The sequence below is a fragment of the Oncorhynchus nerka genome, linkage group LG28 (assembly GCF_034236695.1).
Source record: "Oncorhynchus nerka isolate Pitt River linkage group LG28, Oner_Uvic_2.0, whole genome shotgun sequence".
Classification (NCBI taxonomy): domain Eukaryota; kingdom Metazoa; phylum Chordata; class Actinopteri; order Salmoniformes; family Salmonidae; genus Oncorhynchus; species Oncorhynchus nerka.
The window spans coordinates 74,506,213-74,530,496 of record NC_088423.1 but is presented as its reverse complement, the minus strand read 5'-3'; the positions used below and the strand labels follow the sequence as shown (position 1 = coordinate 74,530,496).

The following is a 24,284-nucleotide window of genomic DNA, read 5'->3' as shown; positions in this document are numbered from 1 at the left end:
CTAACGGGGAATGACATTCCTAAATTTGTCCAATAGAAACTCGTTTTGCAACTGTTTGGACTAATGATTGGCACACTGCACACAGTGCTCGAGACATTTATTTAGCATATCAGATAAGTGTCTAAATGTTTTATTACTAAGCAGAAGGACAATCATCAAATCAGTCACACTTTATGGATTGTATGGCTTTAATTGGGCATATGAACCCAGCAAGATAAAAAAAAATAGGCTACACAATATCAAAAACAATTAATATATAAAATAGAAGAGCAAACCACTACAGCAAATCTGGAATATTAAAATGGCCAAAATATGATACAAAATAAGGGAAAGGCAAAGAAAGCCTCATATACTGTAACCTAATAGCAGACTGACATCACTGGAGTGGTGGGAAACAACATGGCCACTCCTAGAACAGCATTTGACACAGTGAAAATTCAGCTCTACAGGTCATTGTGTGCATATTTGTGTCCAGCAGTCTGCAGTCCTTTGGGGAAGTCTTCTGTCCAGAACTGGGCTCTCTTCTTCTCTGAGACACTGCCCAGCCCGAGGTTGACCTGGATCAGTAGACACTCTTCTTCTGTGGTGAATGTTGGCCAATCAAACATATTCTCTCCGTTAGGGTTACTACAGGAACAGAGGGAGAGATAGGGACACAGCCATTGGCATCATATGAGCGGCTGCACTTATGACTACTTCATTTTACATACAATGCATTCAGAAAGTATTCAGACTGCTTGACTTTTTCCACAATTGTTAAATTACAGCCTTATTCTAAATAGATTTAAGAAAACAAAACCTCAATCTACACACAATACCCCATAATGGCAAAGTGAAAACAGAAGTAGAAATGTTTGCAAATGTATTAAAAATAAACGGAAATACCTTATTTGCATCTCAGCCTATGCCTCCCTCCAGTCCCTCGACTTCTTGGCACTGACGGAAACATGGATCACCACAGACAACACTGCTACTCCTACTGCTCTCTCTTCGTCTGCCCACGTGTTCTCGCACACCCCGAGAGCTTCTGGTCAGCGGGGTGGTGGCACCGGGATCCTCATCTCTCCCAAGTGGTCATTCTCTCTTTCTCCCCTTACCCATCTGTCTATCGCCTCCTTTGAATTCCATGCTGTCACAGTTACCAGCCCTTTCAAGCTTAACATCCTTATCATTTATCGCCCTCCAGGTTCCCTCGGAGAGTTCATCAATGAGCTTGATGCCTTGATAAGCTCCTTTCCTGAGGACGGCTCACCTCTCACAGTTCTGGGCGACTTTAACCTCCCCACGTCTACCTTTGACTCATTCCTCTCTGCCTCCTTCTTTCCACTCCTCTCCTCTTTTGACCTCACCCTCTCACCTTCCCCCCCTACTCACAAGGCAGGAAATACGCTCGACCTCATCTTTACTAGATGCTGTTCTTCCACTAACCTCATTGCAACTCCCCTCCAAGTCTCCGACCACTACCTTGTATCCTTTTCCCTCTCGCTCTCATCCAACACTTCCCACACTGCCCCTACTCGGATGGTATCGCGCCGTCCCAACCTTCGCTCTCTCTCCCCCGCTACTCTCTCCTCTTCCATCCTATCATCTCTTCCCTCTGCTCAAACCTTCTCCAACCTATCTCCTGATTCTGCCTCCTCAACCCTCCTCTCCTCCCTTTCTGCATCCTTTGACTCTCTATGTCCCCTATCCTCCAGGCCGGCTCAGTCCTCCCCTCCCGCTCCGTGGCTCGACGACTCATTGCGAGCTCACAGAACAGGGCTCCGGGCAGCCGAGCGGAAATGGAGGAAAACTCGCCTCCCTGCGGACCTGACATCCTTTCACTCCCTCCTCTCTACATTTTCCTCTTCTCTCTCTGCTGCTAAAGCCACTTTCTACCACTCTAAATTCCAAGCATCTGCCTCTAACCCTAGGAAGCTCTTTGCAACCTTCTCCTCCCCCCCTCCTCCCTCTCTGCAGATGACTTCGTCAACCATTTTGAAAAGAAGGTCGACGACATCCGATCCTCGTTTGCTAAGTCAAACGACACCGCTGGTTCTGCTCACACTGCCCTACCCTGTGCTCTGACCTCTTTCTCCCCTCTCTCTCCAGATGAAATCTCGCGTCTTGTGACGGCCGGCCGCCCAACAACCTGCCCGCTTGACCCTATCCCCTCCTCTCTTCTCCAGACCATTTCCGGAGACCTTCTCCCTTACCTCACCTCGCTCATCAACTCATCCCTGACCGCTGGCTACGTCCCTTCCGTCTTCAAGAGAGCGAGAGTTGCACCCCTACACTCGATCCCTCCGATGTCAACAACTACAGACCAGTATCCCTTCTTTCTTTTCTCTCCAAAACTCTTGAACGTGCCGTCCTTGGCCAGCTCTCCCGCTATCTCTCTCAGAATGACCTTCTTGATCCAAATCAGTCAGGTTTCAAGACTAGTCATTCAACTGAGACTGCTCTTCTCTGTATCACGGAGGCGCTCCGCACTGCTAAAGCTAACTCTCTCTCCTCTGCTCTCATCCTTCTAGACCTATCGGCTGCCTTCGATACTGTGAACCATCAGATCCTCCTCTCCACCCTCTCCGAGTTGGGCATCCCCGGCGCGGCCCACGCTTGGATTGCGTCCTACCTGACAGGTCGCTCCTACCAGGTGGCGTGGCGAGAATCCGTCTCCACACCACGTGCTCTCACCACTGGTGTCCCCCAGGGCTCTGTTCTAGGCCCTCTCCTATTCTCGCTATACACCAAGTCACTTGGCTCTGTCATAACCTCACATGGTCTCTCCTATCATTGCTATGCAGACGACACACAATTAATCTTCTCCTTTCCCCCTTCTGATGACCAGGTGGCGAATCGCATCTCTGCATGTCTGGCAGACATATCAGTGTGGATGACGGATCACCACCTCAAGCTGAACCTCGGCAAGACGGAGCTGCTCTTCCTCCCGGGAAGGACTGCCCGTTCCATGATCTCGCCATCACGGTTGACAACTCCATTGTGTCCTCCTCCCAGAGCGCTAAGAACCTTGGCGTGATCCTGGACAACACCCTGTCGTTCTCAACTAACATCAAGGCGGTGGCCCGTTCCTGTAGGTTCATGTCTACAACATCCGCAGAGTACGACCCTGCCTCACACAGGAAGCGGCGCAGGTCCTAATCCAGGCACTCGTCATCTCCCGTCTGGATTACTGCAACTCGCTGTTGGCTGGGCTCCCTGCCTGTGCCATTAAACCCCTACAACTCATCCAGAACGCCGCAGCCCGTCTGGTGTTCAACCTTCCCAAGTTCTCTCACGTCACCCCGCTCCTCCGCTCTCTCCACTGGCTTCCAGTTGAAGCTCGCATCCGCTACAAGACCATGGTGCTTGCCTACGGAGCTGTGAGGGGAACGGCACCTCAGTACCTCCAGGCTCTGATCAGGCCCTACACCCAAACAAGGGCACTGCGTTCATCCACCTCTGGCCTGCTCGCCTCCCTACCACTGAGGAAGTACAGTTCCCGCTCAGCCCAGTCAAAACTGTTCGCTGCTCTGGCCCCCCAATGGTGGAACAAACTCCCTCACGACGCCAGGACAGCGGAGTCAATCACCACCTTCCGGAGACACCTGAAACCCCACCTCTTTAAGGAATACCTAGGATAGGATAAAGTAATCCCTCTCACCCCCCCTTAAAAGATTTAGATGCACTACTGTTCCACTGGATGTCATAAGGTGAATGCACCAATTTGTAAGTCGCTCTGGATAAGAGCGTCTGCTAAATGACTTAAATGTAAATGTAAATGATGCATAAGTATTCAGACCCTTTGCTATGATCCTGTTTCCATTGATCAGCCTCAAAATGTTTCTACAACTTGGAGTCCACCTGTGGTAAATTCAATTGATTGGACATGATTTGGAAAGGCACACACCTGTCTATATAAAAGGTACCACAATTGACAGTGCATGTCAGAGCAAAAACCAAGCCATGAGGTCGAAGGAATTGTCCGCAGAGCTCTGAGACAGGACTGTGTTAAGCCACAGATCTAAGGAAAGGTACCAAAAAGTCTGCAGCATTGAAGGTCCCCAAGAACACAGTGGCCTCCAGCATTCTTAAATTGAAGTTTGGAACCACCAAGACTCTTCCTAGAGCTGGCCGCCCAGCCAAACTGAGCAAACTGGGGAGAAGGGCCTTGGTCGGGGAGGTGACCAAGAACCCGATGGCCACTCTGACAGAACACCAGAGTTCCTGTGTGGATATGGGAGAACCTTCCAGAAGGCCAACCATCTCTGCAGCACTACCAGTCAGTCTTTTATGGTAGTGGCCAGACAGAAGCCATTCCTCAGTAAAAGGCACATGACAGCCCGCTTGGAGTTTGCCCAAAAGGCACATAAAAGGATTCAGACCATGAGAAAAAAAGATTCTTTGGTCTGATGAAACCAAGTTTGAACTATTTAGTCTGAATGTCAAGCATCACGTCTGGAGGAAACCTGGCACCATCCTTACGGTGAAGCATGTTGGTGGCAGCATCATGCTGTGGGGATGTTCTTCAGCGGCAGGAACTGGGAGACTAGTCAGGATCGAGGGAAAGACAAATGGAGCAAAGTGCTGAGAGATCCTTGACGAAAACCTGCTCCAGAGCAATCAGGACCTCAGACTGGGGTGAAGGTTCACCTTGCAACAGGACAAAAACCCGAAGCACACAGCCAGACAACGCAGGAGTCGCTTTGGGACAAGTCTCTGAATGATCTTGAGTGGCCGAGCCAGAGGCCGGACTTGACCCGATCGGTCATCTCTGGAGAGAAATTAAAATAGCTGTGCAGCGATGCTCCCCCTCAAACCTACAGAGCTTAAGAGGATCTGCAGAGAAGGATGGTAGAAACTACAGGTGGGCCAAGCTTGAAGCGTCATACCCAAGAAGACTCAAGGCTCTAATAGCTGCCAAACATGCTTCAACAAAGTACTGAGTAAAGGGTCTTAATACTTATGCAAATGTAATAATCTCTTTTTTATATACATTTGCAAAAATATCTAAAAAACATTTTTTGCTTTGTCATTATGGGGTATTGTGTGTAGATTGATGAGGGGAAAAAAATATGTAATACATTTTAGAATAAGGCTGTAACGTTAACAAAATGTGGAAAAAGTCAAGGGGTCTGAAAACTTTCCGAATGCACTGTATGTATAGTACTACTATGACCCAATGCAATTGGTCGTTGATCTACTATAATGTACTATATTGAGTAACCACTAAGTAGATATGAAAAGCATACTTGGCATATAGTAGCAAATATTTTTTTGCATACAGTAGGGAGTCAAACTGTTCTTTGTCTAGTATGAACTATCTCCTGTATCTTATTTAGAAATCAATTTACTCAGAAAAAAAACTCAGAACTTCTGGCGGTATGAACTTGACTACATCATGACAGAAATCTGGTTCTTGTTACATGTCATATCTGTGCTGAAGCTTCTCCAACTGAATGCACAGAGAGAGAGAGATAGAGAGAGTGAGAGTAGAAGAAAGGGATCTCTCACCCTGTTCTGGCAAAGTTAGTCCAGTATTTCATCATGGTCCTGCTAAGCTGTCGTTCCTCATCTGTCGTGTTATCTATGAGAGGAAAACTTTTTTAGTTTCTGTCGTTTCCAAGAAAAGCTGCAGAGATACAGTACAGGCTCAACAGAATGAGTTTGTCCAAAATATAATCTCCCTAAGTCTTTTGTCACGTAACAGTATTAACATCTGATTATGTTAACTTGTTACTCATGTTATTGTTATGGACAGTTCCTCCAGAATTTGATATAAAAACAAGGTTTTCAAGTATATTTAGCCTGCAATTTCTCCAGAATAAAAATAAATAAAATTGTACCTAACATCACTATGTCATCTGTCCAAAAGGGGGCGCCAAACACAAAGCCAACCTCATCAAAGTGGTCTGCTTTCACAAAGCCTGGCCTGCTGGACTTGAACATGGAGGGGCGCTGCTGGAACTCATAGTAATAGATCAAGCAACCAGCATCTTGTATAGACAGACAGATACATTACACACAACTGTGAATACCAACACAACATGTCTATCACCTACAAAATGTCTCAATCATTTAGATATTAAACTGTCTTAAAATAATTTATTAATAATTTATAAATAATTAATTTATGTCTTCCAGGAGGTTTCTAAAGAAAAATCAGGCATCAGATTGGTATAGTTCCCAGTGTATTCTTCACCTCTACACCTTCTGGCTCCCTGGATCCCAGGGACCACAATCAGTAGATCTCCCATAAACTCCAAGAAGGCATCTCTGATCCCCACGGGGTCCTTCATGTCACCAAAGTACTCCCCTACGATGATCCCCAGGGCAGAGTCTGGCATACGCTACCAGGGAGATACAGGGTTTAAAATACAGCTCATGGACCAGACTGCTAGATGCATTATTATAAAGCTGCCACCAGGGTTGGGGAGAAACTGATTACCAAAAAAAAACGATATTAAGTGTCAGAAGTGGATTTTTAATATAATATACCATGTATGTATGTACAGTGCCTTGCGAAAGTATTTGCCCCCTTGAACTTTGCGACCTTTTGCCACATTTTAGGCTTCAAACATAAAGATATAAAACTGTATTTTTTTGTGAAGAATCAACAACAAGTGGGACACAATCATGAAGTGGAACGACATTTATTGGATATTTCAAACTTTTTTAACAAATCAAAAACTGAAAAATTGGGCGTGCAAAATTATTCAGCCCCCTTAAGTTAATACTTTGTAGCGCCACCTTTTGCTGCGATTACAGCTGTAAGTCGCTTGGGGTATGTCTCTATCAGTTTTGCACATCGAGAGACTGACATTTTTCCCATTCCTCCTTGCAAAACAGCTCGAGCTCAGTGAGGTTGGATGGAGAGCATTTGTGAACAGCAGTTTTCAGTTCTTTCCACAGATTCTCGATTGGATTCAGGTCTGGACTTTGACTTGGCCATTCTAACACCTGGATATGTTTATTTTTGAACCATTCCATTGTAGATTTTGCTTTATGTTTTGGATCATTGTCTTGTTGGAAGACAAATCTCCGTCCCAGTCTGAGGTCTTTTGCAGACTCCATCAGGTTTTCTTCCAGAATGGTCCTGTATTTGGCTCCATCCATCTTCCCATCAATTTTAACCATCTTCCCTGTCCCTGCTGCAGAAAAGCAGGCCCAAACCATGATGCTGCCACCACCATGTTTGACAGTGGGGATGGTGTGTTCAGGGTGATGGGCTGTGTTGCTTTTACGCCAAACATAACGTTTTGCATTGTTGCCAAAAAGTTCAATTTTGGTTTCATCTGACCAGAGCACCTTCTTCCACATGTTTGGTGTGTCTCCCAGGTGGCTTGTGGCAAACTTTAAACAACACTTTTTATGGATATCTTTAAGAAATGGCTTTCTTCTTGCCACTCTTCCATAAAGGCCAGATTTGTGCAATATACGACTGATTGTTGTCCTATGGACAGAGTCTCCCACCACAGCTGTAGATCTCTGCAGTTCATCCAGAGTGATCATGGGCCTCTTGGCTGCATCTCTGATCAGTCTTCTCCTTGTATGAGCTGAAAGTTTAGAGGGACGGCCAGGTCTTGGTAGATTTGTAGTGGTCTGATACTCCTTCCATTTCAATATTATCGCTTGCACAGTGCTCCTTGGGATGTTTAAAGCTTGGGAAATCTTTTTGTATCCAAATCTGGCTTTAAACTTCTTCACAACAGTATCTCGGACCTGCCTGGTGTGTTCCTTGTTCTTCATGATGCTCTCTGCGCTTTTAACTGACCTCTGAGACTATCACAGTGCAGGTGCATTTATACGGAGACTTGATTACACACAGGTGGATTGTATTTATCATCATTAGTCATTTAGGTCAACATTGGATCATTCAGAGATCCTCACTGAACTTCTGGAGAGAGTTTGCTGCACTGAAAGTAAAGGGGCTGAATAATTTTGCACGCCCAATTTTTCAGTTTTTGATTTGTTAAAATTTTTTGAAATATCCAATAAATGTCGTTCCACTTCATGATTGTGTCCCACTTGTTGTTGATTCTTCACAAAAAAATACAGTTTTATATCTTTATGTTTGAAGCCTGAAATGTGGCAAAAGGTCGCAAAGTTCAAGGGGGCCGAATACTTTCGCAAGGCACTGTATGTATGTATGTATGTATGTATGTATGTATGTATGTATGTATGGTGTATATACAGTACCAGTCAAAAGTTTGGACCCATTTACTCATTCAAGGGTGTTTATTTCTACTATTTTCTACATTGTAGGATAATAGTGGACATCAAAACTATGGAATAACACATGTGGAATCATGTAGTAACCAACAAAGTGTTAAACAAATCAAAATATATTTTATATTCTTCAAAGTGTAGCCACCCCTTTGCCTTGATGACAGCTTTGCACACTTTTGGCATTTTCTCAACCAGCTTAATGAGGAATGCTTTTCCAACAGTCTTGAAGGAGTTCCCACATATGCTGAGCACTTGTTGGCTGTTTTTCCTTCACTCCGCGGTCCAACTCATCCCAAACCATCTCAATTGGGTTGAGGTCGGGTGATTGTGGAGGCCAGGTCATCTGATGCAGCACTCCATCACTCTCTTTCCTTGTCAAATAGCCCTTACACAGCCTGGAGGTGTGTTTTGGGTCATATTCCTATTGAAAAACAAAATGATAGTCCCACTAAGCACAAACCAGATGGGATGGTGTATCGCTGCAGAATACTGTGGTAGCCATGCTGGTTAAGTGTACATTGAATTCTAAATAAATCACAGACAATGTCACCAGCAAAGCACCCCCACACCATCATACATCCTCCTCCATGCTTCACGGTGGGAACCACACATGTGGAGATCATCCGTTCACCTACTCTGCGCCTCACAAAGACACGGCGGTTGGAATAAAAAAAATCACATTTGGACTCATCAGACCAAAGAACAGATTTCCACCAGTCTAATGTCCATTGCTTGTGTTTCTTGGCCAAAGCAAGTCTTCTTATTACTGGTGCCCTCTATTTTCAATTTTCAAGCAGCTGCAAAACTTGTTTTCGTCTTAAATCGACAAATCCCAGTCTTTAGCCTGTATATTATCAGATAAACGTTGTTCATATTTTGCATAAAGCCTACCCACCGTTCAATATTAACCAATCAAGTAGCAGTCTTGTGTGACAATCAAAGGAGGAACTCTAGGATCTCCTCTTAAATCTACAGGTTGATAATACTCTGTTATTATCATCCCAATGTGTATTTTCCTGCGTACATCATGAAGTTGAAGTGAAATTCTGATTGTTCTTTCACCAGCAAAAATATACTTTTTAAAAGCTAGATGATTACTTTGTTGAATACTTTTAAATTCAGAAAGGATGTTTGCGGAAAAAAATACATTATGACATCTTTCTGATTTCTCAATGAAATTCAATTCAGCATTGCAAAAAGGCGCACGTTTAAGTTTGTTCCACCCGAGCAAGTCTGACCACAAGTCAGAGACCACTATGACACACCAAATGCATTTGATGGATCCTTCTCGTCTTCTTCTAATGCCTCTTAAGGAGAAAGTCATCAAAAAGCAACTGAAAGTAATCCGATTACATTACTGAGTTTGTGCAATCCAAAAGTTACGTTACTGATTAGTTTTGGACAGGAACTTAGTAACTAAAAAAATTACATTTAGAAAGTAACCTACCCAACCCTGGCTGCCACCATACTTCACTAACCAGTTCCTGAAGCATAAACGCCAGGATCATCATCATGTTTTCACGGGTCATTCCAAGATCCCATCCAGGAAAAAGGAAAAACTGGTGGAACACACAAAATCTTACAACAACAAAAAATGATAAAAGTGCATTTACCTGTAAAATATATGACAGACAGTTTTCATATCTTCATGCAAGGACATACATACATGTGGGAGCATCCATCCATACTCATGGTTGTTGACCCCTATGATCCTGGGGAAGCCCATGAAGCTCTTGGTCTGCAGGACTTCCTCCAGGTTGGTAGGGATGACTGTCCCATCCCTGTGCACAGACAGAACCATATCCCCCTGTGGAGAGAGAGGATGGGCCCCAGCCAGAATGGAAGTCAAACAACAGCGATGTTGTTGCATTCAACAGCGGTATATAGTATATGTTAGCTAAAGCAGAAACAGCCTAGCATTCAGATACATACACCCCACATACTGTAGGGTGAGTGTGAGGCTCAGAACAAACCTACTATTGCAGGTGTAGCCGCCTCTATGTCTTGTGGGCTGAGGGTACTGAGGCAGGTCATGAGCTCTGCAGAGTCATCACTGGGACATCCTGCTCTCTGTGCCACCAGCTGGAGGAAGGAGAGATTGAAACCAGAGCATTTGAATGACGGTAATTACAACACGTTACATTGTACCAGAATAATAACGACAGTTATAAGACCACTGAAGGTTTTATTGCATATGAACCAATGTATGGGATCCTTAAGACTTGCTGTTACGATCAGCACAGTGAAACAGCAGATCACCTGTGCAGCAGGTTTGGGGTCATCCTGGATGAACAGAGAAATGAGGGGTTCTCCACTCTGACTGATGGCCTTGTGGAACAGTCCTGATGACAGAGGGGACATCATCTGGACAGACAGAACCATGGATCAGTGCCCAATGTAAGCCTACATACAGACAGCCAGTGCATCTTTCTGTATCAACAAGTATCTGTTTCCCTAGATCTACAATACACACATGTAAAAAGATGGCAACACCCCCAGCAGACTCTCCGAAAATGGTGACAGATCCTGGGTCTCCCCCAAAACTGCTGATGGTCTCCTGCACCCAGCGCAGGGCACACACCTGGTCCAGAATACCCACGTTCCCGGGGTACTGGCCATCCCCTGTGCTGGACAGTCACACAGACATTAGATCCGATATGCCAGGGTTGTGTTCAGTAGACAACAAACAGTAGAAGATGTTACTGACCTGAATTTGTGCATAGATCATATTGACCAAAATCAGTACCAATAAAAGTGTACCTGAGGAACCCTGGGATACCCAGACGGTATTGAAGGATGACCACCACAACGTCCCCGAAGGCAGCCAATGAGGAGCCATCATAGAGTGAAGCCCCTCCCATGAGAAAGCCTCCACCATGGATCCAAATCATCACCTACAAACACTTTTTTTTTAGACTAGACCACCAAACAAAAGACATCTAACTCAGAGTAGACAAGCATATGAGTACATTCTCATGTCTCTCCTCACTGGTAGTTTCCTTGGGTCCCCAGGTTTGACTGGTGTGTAGATGTTCAGGTAAAGGCAGTCCTCTGAGGTGGTTAGGACAGGGAACCGACCTCCGTACAGATCCACCATTTGTCTAGTGTGGTTCATGTTCTGCAGACACCTGTGTGTTAATAGGACAAGAAAGGTGATATTTTCTTATACTAAGAATAAAAATATGGCAGAATGTTAATGTTCATCAGAATAAGCATGATTCAGAGTTCCTCATAAAACAGTATAGGCTGTTTGTCTCCCTGCCTGTCTCTCTGAGACATTACTGCTTAAACTCATACAGAGGGGGATAAGCCTTGGCATCTCTTAGTCCCTGCCACACCCGGGGAGGCTGGGGGCCTGGAACCTCAGGGGCCCGACAGGGGGCTCAGCGAAGGGGATCCCCAGGTAGGCAGCCACCTTCCTCTGGCTCTCTCTCACTCTGACCAGTCTGCCCTCCAGCTGACCATAACTAGTATGAAGCTGGAAGAGGCTCTCTCTGTCACCTGGAAAATATTTAAAAGTTATAGAAAAGGCATTGTAGTAGTCTGTCAAAGGACGCATTCATTGGGAAAGGAGCGATTTACAACCATAAAAAATTATAAAAAGTATATATAGATTCTTGTTTACAGCTAATCGATGTATTTCATAGTTGCTAAATAGTGAATTAAACAGGACAAACTCAGCAAAAAAAGAAACTTCCTCCCACTGTCAACTGCATATATTTTCAGCAAACTTAACATGTGTAAATATTTGTATGAACATAACAATATTCAACAACTGAAACATAAACTGAACAAGTTCCACAGACATGTGACTAACAGAAATAAAAAAATGTGTCCCTGACCAAAGGGAGGGTCAAAATCAAAAGTAACAGTCACTATCTGGTGTGGCCACCAGCTGCATTAAGTACTGCAGTGCATCTCCTCCTCATGGACTGCACCAGATTTGCCAGTTCTTGCTGTGAGATATTACCCCACTCTTCCACCAAGACACCTGCAAGTTCCCAGACATTTCTGGGGGGGGTGGGGTGGCCATGGCAGAGATCCGGGCTCTTCGCTGGCCATGGCAGAACACTGGCATTCCTGTCTTGCAGGAAATAACACACAGAACGAGCAGTATGGCTTGTGGCATTGTCATGCTGGAGGGTCATGTCAGGATGAGCCTGCAGGAAAGGAACCACATGAGGGAGGAGGATGTCTTCCCTGTAACACACAGCGTTGAGATTGCCTACAATGACAAGCTCAGTCCATGATGCTGTGACACACCACCCCAGACCATGATGGACCCTCCACCTCCAAATCGATCCCGCTCCAGAGTACAGGCCTCGGTGTAACGCTCATTCCTTCGACGATAAAAGTGAATCCAACCATCACCCCTGGTGAGACAAAATTGCGACTCGTCAGTGAAGAGCACTTTTTGCCAGTCCTGTCTGCTCCAGCGACGGTGGGTTTGTGCCCATCGGCGACGTTGTTGCTGGTGATGTCTGGGGAGGACCTGCCTTACAACAGGCCTACAAGCCCTCAGTCCAGCCTCTCTCAGCCTATTGCGGACAGTCTGAGCACTGATGGGAGGGATTGTGCATTCCTGGTGTAACTCGGGCAGTTGTTGCCATCCTGTATCTGTCCCGCAGGTGTGATGTTCGGATGTACTGATTCTATGCAGGTGTTACACGTGGTCTGCCACTGCGAGGACGATCAGCTGTCCGTCCTGTCTCCCTGTAGCGCTGTCTTAAGCGTCTCACAGTACGTACATTGCAATTTATTGCCCTGGCCACATCTGCAGTCCTCTTGCCTCCTTGCAGCATGCCTAAGGCACATTCACACAGATGAGCAGGGACCCTGGACATCTTTCTTTTGGTGTTTTTCAGAGTCAGTAGAAAGGCCTCTTTAGTGTCCTAAGTTTTCATAACTGTGACCTTAATTGCCTACCGTCTAAGCTGTTAGTGTCGTAACGACCGTTCCACAGGTGCATGTTCATAAATGTTTTATGGTTCATTGAACAAGCATGGGAAACAGTGTTTAAACCCTTTACAATGAAGATCTGTGAAGTTATTTGGATTTTTACAAATGATCTTTGAAAGACAGGGTCCTGAAAAAGGGACGTTTATTTTTTTCCTGAGTTTACAAACTTACCTTCGACTGTATGGAAACACCCAAACAGGCTCAGACTTATCCATGCGAGCAGGACTCTTCTTCCCTGACACATCATAGTGGTGACAGATAGATTATCCATTCACGTCTGTAGAATATCAAACCACATGAAGATCTATTTCAGCAGTTGCCGATTTACATCATCTTTATACATTAATGCACATTACATCCATATCCAGTGAGTAACCAAATAGCAATACATTAGAGAGAAAAGTATACCCTCCAGCTAAAGGAATATGAACCGTATGGAGCCCCAATTCAGTTAAATGCCTTCAGTAAATCTGTGGAAGACTGAGGATTGAGCTGCTCTTCATATCACAGGCTGGCATTGGAAACTCCAATGGAACCTGTTATGGATTTTCTAAAAAGCCAGCCGAGTTGATTCAGTCCTGATCGAATGTCAAACAGCAGTTTGAAAAGGGGGAGTCCTCTGAAAGAACATCCTGGTTTGTTTTAATCTTCTATAGCTGCCTGGACATGCACTATGAAATTAGATGTCATGCTACTAACTCCACTTGTTTATCTTGGGTCTGCCACGTTCTGAGTGTGCAGAACACCAACAATGACATGACATCAGGTAATTAACTATGAGTAAATTACCTACAGCTTGGCTCAGGACAGGAGTAGACTAGACCTTGAGCTAACCTGGATAGAGATTACATTGGACTAACAGCAACAGCTTTGGCCATACAGTAAACTAAAATGCTGAAGTTACAGCAGGCTGTGACATCAAAAGTCCCTGGTGTCACGTATGCTCCCTCTCCGACGCTCTAGGTCACCAGGCTGCTCATTATTACACGCACCTATCACCATCGTACACCGAACCCAAACTGTAATACATTTATTTTGCAATGCTCGTGCACACGACAGCGAGCTGTGTAGTCAGCCTGTAATACACCTAATTTCTGAAAGTTGCCAATAATGCTTTTCGACCTGTCCTCAAATTAATGTAATTGGTTCAAAGTTTGTTTTTATATTTTAACCTGCGTGTCGTGCTCGCGTTTGGTGTGGGGGACAAAATACATTTATACACGATGGCGCACGCGCGCAGCCGGTTTGGGTTCCGTGTAAAGACTCATCTGGACTTTATTACCTCCCTTATATCTGTCACTCCCTTTCGTTACTTTCCCATGCGTTAATGTTTCACGTTTGTACTCTACTCGTGTTTCTTGTTTTGTTCTACGTTCATTTATTTATTAAATACATTCCCTGAACTTGCTTCCCGACTCTCAGCGTACACGTTACACCTGGTTTTAATGTGATGTGGAATAAGCAATGCATCAAATACATTATGGAATTATAGTAAACTAGTTGAATGCAATCCACCCACATAAAATACAGTGTATAGGCTAGGCTATAAGTGTTATGTTTGTTCCTTATATAATGACAAACCGGGGCGTAGGTTTAACTACTTTTAATGAACATATACTTCAGCTAGAAAACTCCATGTTTAGCCATGCAAGGCATTATTTAACCATCCGCCTAGCCTGCTGGGTAACGTAGTATAAATGTTATTAACACATAACAACACAATAAGTATTATAAGTATATTTACATTTTCAACTATCATGCATTACAGTAAAAGCAGGACTAGAGGCAGCTACTTAAAATAATTTGCAAAATAAGTATCTTGGCTCACCAGTGAAAGCTGCTCTCCAGTTGATACCTCGGTGCAATATCAGGGATTGACATTAAAGTCCGCTGTTTATAAATGGTTGTTTTCAGTTTTTTTAAACGCCCAATGAGGCAACGGGCAGGATCAATATGATCAAAAATCCCTGACTGGCACCTAGCGATAGACACGTGTGTCCACTAGAGTTCATGCACCCAGATGCCGTTACCATAGAGGTAGGAACGCTTGAGGCAGTTGTGCTGAGTGCCGACAAAGGCATAAAAGACAGAGGCACCCTCAGTCTCGGGCTAGCAGGCTCGTGTAAAATGGATGTCTCTATTCCATTTAAAGAAATCAAGCTCCACAACGAAAAACACCACGAAACGTCTACCCCAAAGCCATGAGACTGCTAAATGGTTAACCAGATAGCTACCCGGACTATCTGCATTGACCCTTTTCCCACTAACTCATCACATATGCTGCTGCAACTGCTTGTATTCTGTGCTGTTAATTATATGTACATATCCACCGCACTTACCTCTTAAACCTGCACATATGTTATGTATTTTTTTATTAAACCTTTATTTTATCAGGGAGTCATACTGCGACCAAGGTCTATTTTACAGAAGATCCCCGAATGACATAAAATACACTAAATATAAATACAAAAAGTAAAGAAAGAAAAACAGTCACAATAACACAGCAATCAGTAAAAAGGTCCTCAATCAGCGTTGATTGAGGACCTTTGGCCCAGAGGCAGCAAAACATAACATTTAAGAACATTTTGAATATTCTTTGCACCTTATCTGTGGAACAAACTCAAAGCTGATTTATCTAACTCATTAGAGACCAAAGGAATTTCCAGAGTTAGCCATCCTTGAGCTCAGGTGTGGTAACTCATGTGTCTAAAGTTGAGTAATGTCACGTACAATGGGACTTTTTGTAAAAGGGCTTTATGAATGAAAAACATATCAATGTATCAACATATTTGACATCATAGAGGGCCAACCAACTTTCTGGTAGAGAATGCAGAGATGAGTACTAAAATTGTCACCCGTAATAAAGCGCTTTGCGCTCGGATAAACTGCATCTAGTGGCTTTAATGAAGTGGCAGCTACGTTCATATAGATGTGGCCATAGTCTAGGACCGATAGGAACGTCGACTGAATCATCTGCTTTCTACTATTTAGAGAGAGGCAGGACCTATTGCTATAGAATAACAACATTTTTATTCTCAGCTTCTTAACGAACTCATCAATATGCTTTTTAATAGACAGCTTTTCATCTATCCAGATATTTGCAAGCACAGACACGATCAATATGGGCACCGTCCAAAGTACATACTGTATGCTTAAATCAGAGTTATTTTCATGCGCTTGAGAACATATTATTTAGTTTTACCTGCATTCAATACTAATTTCAGGTCAATAACATTTTTCTGTAATACAATAAAGGCAGACTAGTTCAGATAGAGCCTGGTTAACAGTGGGGGGAAAAGTATACACAAGAGTATCATCGGCATACAAGTGAAGGTAATTATTTTGACTGACATCTCAATATTGTTAATGTAAACAGTAAAAAGTACAGGTCCAAAAATGCACCCCTGCGGGACACCTTTTGTAATATCTGGGAAACCTGATTTAACACCATCAGTCAACACACACGGAGTTGTATCTGTCAAGTCATTTAAAAAAAAAAGTCCACATAGCCTGGTCTAGGCCAATTGAGGAAAGGCCGCCTTCCAAACCTTGGGTATAGAACCAGATATAATCATCAGTGAAAGAGTGACAGCTCTACATATACTACATATTCAAAAGTATATGAACACCCCTTCAAATGAGTGGATTTGGCTATTTCAGCCACACCCATTGCTGACAAGTGTGTATTTATATATAAAAAACATTTTATATATTTTTTAAAAGCACACCGCCATGCAATTTCCATAGACAAACATTTGCAGTAGAATGGCCTCATTGAAGAGCTCAGTGACTTGCAACGTGGCACCATCATAGGATGCCACCTTTCCAACAAGTTAGTTTGTCAAATGTATGCCCTACTAGAGCTGCCCCGGTCAACTGTAAGTGCTGTTGTGAAGTGGAAACGTCTAAGAGCAACAACGGCTCAGCCGCGAAGAGATAGGCCACACAAGCTCACAGAATGGGGCCGCAGAGTGGTGAAGCGCGTAGCGCGTAAAATTTGTCCGTCCTCGGTTGCAACACTCACTACCGTGTTCCAAATTGCCTCTGGAAGCAACGTCAGCACAAGAACTGTTCGTCGGGAGCTTCATGAAATGAGTTTCCAGGGCCGAGGAGCCGCACACAAGCCTTAGATCGCCATGCACAATGCCAAGCGAAGCCTGGAGTGGTATAAAGCTCGCAGCCATTGGACTCTGGAGCAGTGGAAATGCGTTCTCTGGAGTGATGAATCACGCTTCACCATCTGGCTGTCCGATAGTCTAATCTGAGTTTGGATGATGCCAGGAGAACGCTACCTGACCCAATGCATAGTGCCCACTGTAAAGTTTGGTGGAGGAGGAATAATGGTCTGGGGCTGTTTTCCCATGGTTCGGGCTAGGCCCCTTAGTTCCAGTGAAAGGAAATTTTAACTCTACAGCATACAATGACATTCTAGACAATTCTGTGCTTTCAACTTAGTGGAAGGCCCTTTCCTGTTTCAGCATGACAATAACCCTGTGCACAAAGCGAGGTCCATACAGAAACGGTTTGTCGAGATTGGTTTGGAAGAACTTGAATTCCCTGCACAGAGTTCTGACTTCAAACCCAACGAAGACCTTTGGGATAATTTGTAACGCCGACTGCGAGCCAGGCCTAATCGCCCAACATCAGTGCCGGACCTCCCTAAAGATCTTGTTGCTGAATGGAAGCAAGTCCCCGCAGCAATGTTCCAACATCTAGTGGACAGCCTTCCTAGAAGAGTGGAGGCTGTTATAGTAGCAAAGGGGGTGGGGGGGGGCAACTTCATATTAATGAGCATGATTTTGGAATGAGATGTTCGACGAGCAGGTTCCCACGTACTTTTGGTCATGTAGTGTACTTTACTGGTTTGTGACTCACGGACACTGCCCCCATTTTGAGGGGAATAAAGCAGCCCAAGAGTTAACACACACACAGGAGAAGATTAACATGGGTTTGGTTCTGTAAAGGTACAGAAACAGAGAATGAATGTACAGATGGAATGCAATGAATAGAGCAGGATGAATGTATGCATATCAAATCTGGCAGCAACCTTTTTTTTAAGGTTGCTGCCCCTATCGTCAGCAAGCCTCTCTCCTTTCTGGGGAGGTTCATATTGCTTGGAAGGCAATCGCGGTTCATACTTTATTTAAAGGGGAGATCAAGCCGATCCTAACTGTTATAGGCCTATTTCTATTTTGCACTGTTTATCAAAAGTGTTGGAAAAACATGTCAATAATCAACCGACTGGCTTTCTTGATGTCTATAGTAATCTCTCTGGTACACAATCTGGTTTTCGCTCAGGTTATGGATGTGTCACTGCAACCTTAAAAGGTCCTCAATGATGTCCCCATTGCTCTTGATTCTAAGCAATGTTGTGCTGATATTTTTGACTTGGCCAAAGCTTTTGATACGGTAGACCATTCCATTCTTGTGGGCCGGCTAAGGAGTATTGGTGTCTGAGGGGTCTTTGGCCTAGTTTGCTAACTACCTCTCTCAAAGAGTGCAGTGTATAAAGTCAGAAATTCTGTCTCAGCCACTGCCTGCCACCAAGGGAGTACCCAAAGACTCAATCCTAGGCCCCACGCTCTTCTCAATTTACATCAACAACATAGCTCAGGCAGTAGGAAGCTCTCTCATCCATTTATATGCAGATGATAGTCTTATACTCAGCTGGCCCCTCCCTGGAGTTTGTGTTAAATAATCTACAACAAAGCTTTCTTAGTGTTCAAAAAGCTTCCTCTACCCTTAAGGACAACAAAGTCAAGGTATTGGAGTGGCCATCACAAAGCCCTGAAAATATAGAAAATGTAGGCCTCCTTGCTCACGCACACAAACCTGACTCAGTTACACCAACTCTGTCAGGAGGAATGGTGTAACGCTCCGGGTATCGTGGCTGTGGAGTCAGATACAGGAAACAGAGAGTGCAATACTGTGCTCTTTTAATGCACCCACGCAACACTGGGTGCTCAAAATCAAATGCCCCAAACACGGGGAACGAAAACAGTACAGCAGAAAATACACGACCAGGAACAAACACGTTCCTCTCCTACCTACACGAAGGTCACAATGATTAATCCCGCACAAAGAAACAGGCGGACCGTCTGTCTAATAAAGCCCAACTAATGATTCACGAACAGGTGCTAACAATAAACATACAAGGAGGGGGAGGAAAGACAATCAGTGGCAGCTAATAGGCCGGCGACGACGACCGCCGAGCGCCACCCGACCGGGAAGGGGAGCCACCCTCGGTCGGACTCGTGACAAATGGGCCAAAATTCACCCAACTTATTGTGGGAAGCTTGTGGAAGGCTAACCGAAAAGTTTGACCCAAGTTAAACAATTTAAAGGAAATGCTACCAAATACTAATTGAGTGTATGTAAACCTCTGACCAACTCGGAATGTGATGAAAGAAATAAAAGCTGAAATAAATCACTCTCCACTTTATTTTAAGAATGTGAAATGTCAATAATAGTAGTGATCCTAACTAACCTAAGGCAGGGAATATTTACTAGGATTAAATGTCAGGAATTGTGAAAAACTGAGTTTAAATGTATTTGGCTGAGGTGTATGTAAACTTCGGACTTCAACTGTACATGGGTAATGTTCTGTAAAGCTACAGAAACAGAGAGACAATGAATATACACATGGAATGCAATGAACAGAGTAGGATGAATGTATGCATATCAAATGGGCTACAAGATGAAATAAAAATGGAACAGAACTGCAATAGCACAATAGGCAAGGACTATCTAATAACCATGTATTACATAGTACATCCTGTCTGGGTTGGCGCCCCCCCTTGGGTTGTGCCATGGCGGAGATCTTTGTGGGCTATACTCAGCCTTGTCTCAGGATGGTAAGTTGGTGGTTGAAGATATCCCTCTAGTGGTGTGGGGGCTGTGCTTTGGCAAAGTGGGTGGGGTTATATCCTTCCTGTTTGGCCCTGTCCGGGGGTGTCCTCGGATGGGGCCACAGTGTCTCCTGACCCCTCCTGTCTCAGCCTCCAGTATTTATGCTGCAGTAGTTTATGTGTCGGGGGGGCTAGGGTCAGTTTGTTATATCTGGAGTACTTCTCCTGTCCTATTCGGTGTCCTGTGTGAATCTAAGTGTGCGTTCTCTAATTCTCTCCTTCTCTCTTTCTTTCTCTCTCTCGGAGGACCTGAGCCTTAGGACCATGCCCCAGGACTACCTGACATGATGACTCCTTGCTGTCCCCAGTCCACCTGGCCGTGCTGCTGCTCCAGTTTCAACTGACCTGAGCCCTAGGACCATGCCCCAGGACTACCTGACATGATGACTCCTTGCTGTCCCCAGTCCACCTGGCCGTGCTGCTGCTCCAGTTTCAACTGACCTGAGCCCTAGGACCATGCCCCAGGACTACCTGACATGATGACTCCTTGCTGTCCCCAGTCCACCTGGCCGTGCTGCTGCTCCAGTTTCAACTGTTCTGCCTTATTATTATTCGACCATGCTGGTCATTTATGAACATTTTAACATCTTGGCCATGTTCTGTTATAATCTCCACCCAGCACAGCCAGAAGAGGACTGGCCACCCAACATATGCTCTCTCTAATTCTCTCTTTCTTTCTCTCTCTCGGAGGACCTGAGCCCTAGGACCATGCCCCAGGACTACCTGACATGATGACTCCTTGCTGTCCCCAGTCCACCTGACCGTGCTGCTGCTCCAGTTTCAACTGTTCTGCCTTATTATTATACGAGCATGCTGGTCATTTATGAACATTTGAACATCTTGGCCATGTTCTGTTATAATCTCCACCCGGCACAGCCAGAAGAGGACTGGCCACCCCACATAGCCTGGTTCCTCTCTAGGTCTCTTCCTAGGTTTTGGCCTTTCTAGGGAGTTTTTCCTAGCCACCGTGCTTCTACACCTGCATTGCTTGCTGTTTGGGGTTTTAGGCTGGGTTTCTGTACAGCACTTTGAGATATCAGCTGATGTACGAAGGGCTATATAAATACATTTGATTTGATTTGATACAATAACAGCAGAGTTAATATTAACATATTTCGTAATACCATACAAATGGGCTATGCAGTCAGGTAAAACATATGGATTAATGATTCAGAAACAGGGAGAGCAGAGAGCTCCAGCAAAAATTCATCAAGTTTAATCAGCCCCAGTGTATTTTTTAAACTTTAATCTTTAAGCAAGGCATCAAGCACATCACAGATCATAAATTGTTGAAATGAAAACAAATAATCACTAGAAGTTGACGGGTTAACCATCGAGTCAGCTAGAAGCTGGCAGAGGGAAGAGCAGTTGATTGACCAGGGTCAATTTATGTAACCAGGTAGGCCAGTTGAGAACAAGTTCTCATTTACAACTGCGACCGTGCCAAGATAAAGCAAAGCAGTACGACACAGAGTTACACATAAACAAACGTACAGTCAATAACACAAGAGAAAGTCTATATACAGTGTGTGTAAATGGCGTGAGGTGGTAAAGCAATAAATAGGCCATAGTAGCAAAGTAATTACAATTTAGCAATTGAAAACTGGAGTGATAGATGTGCAGATGACGTGCAAGAAATACTGCTGTGCAAGAGAAAAAAAAGTAAATAAAAACAATATGGGGATGAGGTAGGTAGAATGGATGGGCTATTTACAGATGGGCTGTGTACAGCTGCTCAGATAGCTGATGCTTAAAGTTAGTGAGGGAGATATAAGTCTCCAACTTCAGCAATTTTTGCAATTCGTTCCAGTCATTGGCAGCAGAGAACTGGAAGGAAAGGCGGCCAAAGGAGGTGTTGGCTTTGGGAGTAACCAGTGAGATATACCTGCTGGAGCGCGTACTACGGGTGGGTGTTATGGTGACCAGTGAGCTGAGATAAGGTGGAGCTTTACCCAAATAATTTAAAGCACTGTTTCTCAAATAAAAAGCCTACTGAGATAAAATTATTAAAAGCGTCACTTATCCTATTCTTGTTGGTTATGATGCCAGTCAGACAGAACTTGCTTAGGCAAGGAAGAAAAGTAATTTGTACGCTTTAGTCCATTTACTGTTTTCCAAATATGTAGAAAGTTCACAGGAGTCGGAGCTTAAAAAGTAGCTTGATTTAGCTTTCTTACTTACATGTGTTACGTACGCCTCCTGGAGGAACATCCTGCTACATCTCAACTCCTCGTGGAGTGAAAAAGTATGTGATCGTAGGTGCAGGGAAGGATGACAGGACGAGAAAAATACCATTTACAAGGAATGTATTATTCCTTAACACAGTAAGGTGGGGAAAAGGATCTGGATGGAACCAAAGCAAAGAAAGTACAAGTTAGAGACCCCTCTCCTACTTAACCTGTGTTAACCAGACCTTATTTTTGGCATTCATCCAAAAACCCTACATGAAGCTAGGGTTAGGGTTGTGGTTAAGAGTTAGGGCTGAACCAGGATGTAGACATGAAGCTAGGGTTAGGGTTGTGGTTAAGAGTTAGGGCTGAACCAGGATGTAGACATGAAGCTAGGGTTAGGGTTGTGGTTGAGAGTTAGGGCTGAACCAGGATGTGGACATGAAGCTAGGGTTGTGGTTGAGAGTTAGGGCTGAACCAGGATGTGGTCATGAAGCTAGGGTTAGGGTTGTGGTTGAGAGTTAGGGCTGAACCAGGATGTGGTCATGAACCTAAGGTTAGGGTTGTGGTTGAGAGTTAGGGCTGAACCAGGATGTGGACATGAAGCTAGGGTTAGGGTTGTGGTTGAGAGTTAGGGCTGAACCAGGATGTGGACATGAAGCTAGGGTTAGGGTTGTGGTTGAGAGTTAGGGCTGAACCAGGATGTGGACATGAAGCTAGGGTTAGGGTTGTGGTTGAGAGTTAGGGCTGAACCAGGATGTGGTCATGAAGCTAGGGTTAGGGTTGTGGTTGAGAGTTAGGGCTAAACCAGGATGTAGACATGAAGCTAGGGTTGTGGTTGAGAGTTAGGGCTGAACCAGGATGTGGACATGAAGTTAGGGTTAGGGTTGTGGTTGAGAGTTAGGGCTGAACCAGGATGTGGACATGAAGCTAGGGTTAGGGTTGTGGTTGAGAGATAGGACTGGAACAGGATGTAGACATGAAGCTAGGGTTAGGGTTGAGAGTTAGGGCTGAACCAGGATGTGGTCATGAAGCTAGGGTTGTGGTTGAGAGTTAGGGCTGAAACAGGATGTGGTCATGAAGCTAGGGTTAGGGTTGTGGTTGAGAGTTAGGGCTGAAACAGGATGTGGTCATGAAGCTAGGGTTAGGGTTGAGAGTTAGGGCTGAACCAGGATGTGGTCATGAAGCTAGGGTTAGGGTTGTGGTTGAGAGTTAGGGCTGCACCAGGATGTGGTCATGAAGCTAGGGTTGTGGTTGAGAGTTAGGGCTGAACCAAGATGTAGACATGAAGCTAGGGTTAGGGTTGAGAGTTAGGGCTGAACCAGGATGTGGACATGAAGCTAGGGTTAGGGTTGTGGTTGAGAGTTAGGGCTGGACCAAGATGTAGACATGAAGCTAGGGTTGTGGTTGAGAGTTAGGGCTGAACCAGGATGTGGACATGAAGCTAGGGTTAGGGTTGTGGTTGAGAGTTAGGGCTGAACCAGGATGTAGACATGAAGCTAGGGTTAGGGTTGTGGTTCAGAGTTAGGGCTGAACCAGGATGTGGACATGAAGCTAGGGTTGTGGTTGAGAGTTAGGGCTGAACCAGGATGTAGACATGAAGCTAGGGTTAGGGTTGTGGTTGAGAGTTAGGGCTAAACCAGGATGTAGACATGAAGCTAGGGTTGTGGTTGAGAGTTAGGGCTGAACCAGGATGTGGACATGAAGTTAGGGTTAGGGTTGTGGTTGAGAGTTAGGGCTGAACCAGGATGTGGACATGAAGCTAGGGTTAGGGTTGTGGTTGAGAGTTAGGGCTGAACCAGGATGTGGTCATGAAGCTAGGGGTAGGGTTGAGAGTTAGGGCTGAACCAGGATGTGGTCATGAAGCTAGGGTTGTGGTTGAGAGTTAGGGCTGAAACAGGATGTGGTCATGAAGCTAGGGTTAGGGTTGTGGTTGAGAGTTAGGGCTGGACCAGGATGTAGACATGAAGCTAGGGTTAGGGTTGAGAGTTAGGGCTGAACCAGGATGTGGTCATGAAGCTAGGGTTAGGGTTGAGAGTTA

General features: G+C 44.7%; 2 pseudogenes; both read right to left on the bottom strand.

The window, feature by feature from the left end:
* Window positions 1–170: 170 nt before the first annotated feature.
* On the bottom strand, window positions 171–22,366 carry LOC115112365 (fatty acyl-CoA hydrolase precursor, medium chain-like; annotated as a pseudogene).
* The window catches only part of LOC115112367 (dynein regulatory complex subunit 4-like), a 42,218-nt pseudogene continuing 40,264 nt past the window's right edge, over window positions 22,331–24,284 (bottom strand).